The sequence below is a fragment of the Callithrix jacchus genome, chromosome 4 (assembly GCF_049354715.1).
Source record: "Callithrix jacchus isolate 240 chromosome 4, calJac240_pri, whole genome shotgun sequence".
Lineage (NCBI taxonomy): Eukaryota > Metazoa > Chordata > Mammalia > Primates > Cebidae > Callithrix > Callithrix jacchus.
Genome location: NC_133505.1, coordinates 3,548,640 through 3,554,264, shown reverse-complemented (window position 1 = coordinate 3,554,264; position 5,625 = coordinate 3,548,640). Strand labels below are relative to the sequence as shown.

Genomic DNA, 5,625 nt, shown 5'->3' with positions numbered 1-5,625 from the left:
TCTCACTGCTGGTCAGGGTTTGATTAAGCAATAACATGATAGTTTTTCAATCTAATTTGTAGGACTGACGCAGGCTCTGCAAAGTATCTGTGTACTAGTCTGGGTCATCTGAAAATTTCCCTAAATCCACTTGATTTGCTTTAAGTGAGAAAGTGAAAAGGAAGTGTGCACCTTAGTTGGACCAAATTCTCCTCCTACTGCCTGTAGAGGGCAGAGTCTGGGCGTCCTAGTAGCCTAAGAGGCCTTGGCCATTTCAGCCTTTCCAGTTTCTTCTGGATTATTGGAGCTGAGGAGATCTGGTCAGCCTCCAGGGAATAGAGGCTGAGGGCACAGCCACAGGGGATCCCAAATGTGGGGGTAGCCCTGAGAAGGGGTTAGTAGCATATGGGGAACAGGCCCTTACATAACTGAGGATTATTCCTCAGAGAAAAGAAAACTTGCACATAGGGGACCTCAAACCATTTCCCTTCACTCTTAGAAAACGGGTCTAATTGTAGAATGGTGTCATAATGGATACTTCCCTTAGGAGGCCAGGTTTCTCTCCTTGGCAGGGGACATCATGGCCATGCTGTTCAGCAGAGACAAATGAACCATTTCTTTTTCAAAGATCGTGTGTCAAATTGGTTCCAGTTCTCCAGGATGCATTTTAAAGGAGACTTTATCTGGGAAGAGTAGCACCCATCTGAAATCAAATACAGGAACACCCACATCCCTGGTTATTAATTGCAATTGCTAAGTCTCGAGCATCCCCCATTATAGGGTGCAAGCCCTTGGGCATCCCCGTTATGGCACCTCATAATTTCCTTGTGCCCAAGATGCATGAGCTTCTTTTTGGGGCCTCCCATCTGCTGGGCTTAGTCACTCTTACTAGCATTATGGGTACTCAAGCTCACTGTCTGCATGCGGTTAGTTATTACCATAAAGACATGTGGACTTCCAGGATGGGTGGTTCATACCAGCGAGTGCCTGAGCCAGGTCAGTGAGATGTGGGTGATGGATATCAATATTCCCTAGCAAGCGTTCCATTAATACAGGCCTGATTAGAAAACTAACCTAAGAGTATAAACTTGCAGGGAAGTACTTCTGAGCCCACAATTCAAAAAAGTGGGGCCACGTGGCCAAGGCCAGAATGAATGCCCACAGGACCCTGGTCTCCTCCCCCATTGTAGAAAAATGCCCTAGGGTTGTAGGGCATGTAATTTTTAAATTTTTTTTGCATCTTTTTTTTTATTTCTTCTATTCTATTTTTCTCTCTTTTCTTTTTTATTAGAGTAGCCTGTGGTCTATTTTGTTGATATTTTCAAAAACTAGCTCCTGGATTTATTGGTATTTGAAGTGTTTTTGTGTCTCTATCTCCTTCAGTCCTGCACTGATCCTAGATATTACTTGTCTTTTGCTAGCTTTTGAAATTTTTTGATCTTGCTCTTCTAGCTCTTTTAATTCTGATGATAGGGTGTTGACTTTAGATGTTTCCTTGCAGCTTATGTGGGCATTTATTGTTATAAATTTCACTCTAGACACTGCTTTAAATGTGTGTCAGATACTCTGGTCTGTTGTGTCTTCATTCTTACTGGTTTTGAAAACATCTTTGTTTCTGCCTTCATTTCATTATTTTTCCAGTAGTTATTCAGGAGCCTTTTTCTCAGTTTCCATGTAGTTATGTGGTTTTGAATGAGTTTCCAATCCTGAGTTCTAATTTGATTGCACTGTGGTCTGACAAACTTGTTTCTGTTCTTTTGCATTTTCTAAGGAGTGATTTACTTCCAATTATGTGGTCAATTTTAGAGTATATTCTGTGGATTTGGGGTGGAGACTTCTGTGGATGTCTATTAGGTCCACTTGGTCTAGATCTGAGTTCACGTCCTGGATGTCCTTGTTAATATTCTGTCTTGGGGAATCTAACATTGACAGTGGAGTAGTAAAGTCTTCCCCTATTATTGTGTGAGTGGAAGTGTCTTTGTAGGTCGTTAGGCACTTGCTGTATGGATCTGGGTGCTCCTGTATTGGGTGCACTTATATTTAAGATAGTTAGCCCTTCTTATTGCACTGACCCCTTTAACATTATGTGATGTCCTTCTTAGTCTATTTTGATCTTTGTGATGTAAAGTCTATTTCATCAGACTAGATATTGTAGCCCCTGATATTCTTGCTCTCCATTTGTTTGGTAAATTTTTCTTCATTTATTTACTTTGAGTCTGTGTGTGTCTTTGTTCATGAGATTGGTCTCCTGAATACAGCACACCATTAGGTCTTGACTTTTTATCCAATTTGCCAATCTGTGTATTTTGACTGGGGCATTTTGCCCTTTTGCATTTAAGGTTAATATTGTTATGTGTGAGTTTATTCTGCCATTTTCATACTAGCTGGTTGTTTTACCCATTAGTTGACCCAGTTTCTTCATTGTGTCAATGGTCTTTACCATTTGGTACATTTTTGGAGTGGCTGGTACTGGTTGTTTCTTTTCATGTTTAGTGCTTTCTTCAGTAGCTCTTGTAAGGCAGGCCTGGTGGTGCTAAAATCTCTCAGCAATTGCTTGTTTGTTAAGGATTTTTGTTCCCTTCATTTATGAAGTTTAGTTTGGCTGGATATGAAATTCTGGTTTGAAAGTTCTTTTCTTTAAGGATGTTAAATATTGGCCCCCACTCTTTTTGTTTGTTGTCAGGGTTTGGCATGTCTGCCGGGGGGCTACCAAGCTGCAGGAGCCCCCAAGACTACCAACGTAGATGTCTCATTCAACCTGAGGGAGAGAGCGTGTGGAAGTGAAAGAATATAGAAAAGTGGAGTCTGGAGGTCTGAGTGACTTGCAGTCAAGCACCAACTTTATTTCTGTGGGTTACAGCTTTTATACCTTTTTTCTTGTTACATTTACTTTAGCTCAGCAGAAAAAGGGGGCAAACAGAAAAGGGGGCAAATAGAAATCACGTAAAAATAGTTATCAGGGGCCTGTGATAACAGCTAACAAAGCAGTTTAAGAGTCAATATATGTTTTTGAAAGATACACAGTGCAAGCAAACAATGGTGCCCTTAAGGTGGCTTGTTAACTATGTTTTTCATTAGGAGGTAGAGTAAAGGCTCAGCTCCTGAGAAAATATGGGCAGGGGTATTTTGCCCCTCTCAGGCACCTCAATTGCAGCAAGCCTATTGCTTACACAGGGACTAAAGTGGATATGAAGCAGTCAGCACAATGTCCTCATAAACCGCAGGCCCTTCAGGACTCTGCATTCTGTTTTTGCCTCAGTGGCTTAGTTATTTTTACCTCAACTCAACAGCCCTCGAGAGTGGAGGGAGAGCAGATAGGTCCAGCAGCCAAGATGGGCGAGTCACGCTAACTGTCTCAAGCCCTTGGCATGAACACTGCAGTTTGTAGGGTTTTTGCTGAGAAATCAGTTGGGAGTCTGATGGGCTTCCCTTTGTGGATAACCCAAACTTTTTCTGCCTGTCCTTAGCATTTTTGTCTTGATTTCAGCCCTGGTGAATCTGATGATTATGTGCCTTGGGGTTGCTCTTCTTGAGGAATGTTTTTCTGGTGTTCACTGTATTTCCTGGATTTGAATGTTAGCCTGCTTTTCTAGGTTGGGGAAGATCTTCTAAATAATATTCTGAAAAGTGTTTTCCAGCTTCATTTCGTTCTTCTCATCACATTCAGGTACAGTGATCAAACATAGATTAGGTCTTTTTACATAATCCTGTATTTGTTGGAGGCTTTGTTCATTTATTTTCACTCTTTATTCTCTAATCTTGCCTTCTCCTTTTATTTCAGTGAGTTGGTCTTCAATCTCTGATATTTTTTCTTCTGCTTGATCCGTTAGGCTATAGAAAGTTGTGTTTGCTTTGTGAAGTTCTCATGATGTGTTTTCTGCCCCATCAAGTTGTTTTCTTCTTTTTTGCAGATAAAGCCTCGTTTTGTTTTAATGGCTGATCTATGTAATCATGAGGCCAGTATGTACAGACAAAGGGGGAGCTTTAGTTTCTTGGTCTCTTCCTTCTTGGACAAAGTTTTGATGATCTCCTCCTTTTTGGCCTGGAGGTGCTCTTCACGGTGCTTGTGTGCTTCCTTGGTCTTAGATCTGCGGGCCTCAGCCTGGTCAGCCAGGAGCTTCTTGCGGGCCTTGTCTTCCTTCAGCCTGTGGATGTGTTCCATGATAATCCACTTGTTTTTGAACACATTCCTTTTCACCTTCAGGTACAGGCTGTGATACATGTGGTGATCAATTTTCTTAGATTTTCAGTATCTTCTGAGCAGCTGGTGCAGATTCCTCATTCTCCTCATCCACGTGACCTTCTCTGGCATTTGGGCATTGGCTGTACCCTTATGCTTACCTATGCCGATGTGCCTGCCCTTCCGGCGGGCCAAGGTGTTTTTCTGGCAGCGAGCCCGTGAATGGACCGTCACAGGCTTTCGGATGATCAGCCCATCTTTGATCAGCTTCCGGATCTGCTGACGTGAGTTAGCATTGGCGATTTCATTGGTCTCATTCGGGTCCAACCAGACCTTCTTCTTGTCACAGCGGAGGACACTAGAGGCGAGCCTCTTCTGAAGCCTGAGCATACTCATGGCTGCGGCCGCAGCAGTGAAAGGAAAGAGCTCCAAGTTGTTTTTTTCTAAGCTGGTTATTCTAGTTAGCATTTTGTCTCACCTTTCCTCAAGGTTCTCATTTTCTTTGCATTGGGTCAGCACATGTTCTTTTAGCTCAGAGAATGTTGTTATTACCCACTTTCTGAAGCCTGATTCAGGCAATTTGTCAACCTCATTGTCCATCCTATTTTCTTCCGTTAATGGTAAGGAGTTGTGGGGAGGAGAGGCATTGTGGTTTTTGGTGATTTCATGCTTTTTGTGCTGGTTTCTTCCCATCTTCATAAATTTATCTATCTTTGGTCTTTGAAGTTAGTGACTTTGGATGGGTCTCTGAGTGGATGTCCTTGCTGTTGATGTTGAAGTTATTTTTTTCTGGTTCTTAGTTTTCCTTCTAACAGTCAGGCCCATCTGTTGCAGGACTGCCAGAGGTCCACTCCAGGCTCTGCTTGCCTGGGGGTCACCCACAGGGGCTACAGAACAGCAAGGATTGCTGCCTGTTCCTTCCTCTTGTACCTTCATTTCAGCAGATGTCAGCCAGAGCCCTCCTGTATGAGGTGTTTCTATGGATATGTGGAAGTCAAGAAGCCACTTGAGTAGGCAGTCTGTCCCTTATCCAAGCTCAGGTGCTTTGCTGGGAGTACTGTTGCTCTCTTCATAGCTGCTGGGCAGAGATGTTTAAGTCTGCTGCAGTGGAACTCACAATGACTTCTCTTCCCAGGTGCTCTGTTCTGGAAAAATGGGGCTTTATTTATAAGTCCCTGACATGCTGCTGCCTTTTTTCAGAAAAGTTCTGTCCAGAGAAAAGGGAGTCTAGTCACAGTCTGCTTGCAGAGGTATTGCTGAGTTGCTGTGGGCTCTGCCCAGCTGCTGTGTAAACTTCCTTGTGATTTTTTTTTTTTTTTTACACAGGTAAGGTTAGACCTTCTCAGTAATGGCAGGCTGTTTCAGTAATGGAAGGCTGCCTTGGTATTGACAGACATCTTTTCCCTCACAGAGCTTGACTGTCTCCCAGGTTGAGATTAAACTGCTGTGCTGTCTGCAAAAGTTTG

The 5,625-nt window shown here is 42.9% G+C and overlaps 1 pseudogene; it reads right to left on the bottom strand.

The window, feature by feature from the left end:
* Positions 1-3,928: 3,928 nt before the first annotated feature.
* On the bottom strand, positions 3,929-4,565 carry LOC118152726 (large ribosomal subunit protein eL19 pseudogene; annotated as a pseudogene).
* Positions 4,566-5,625: the final 1,060 nt, after the last annotated feature.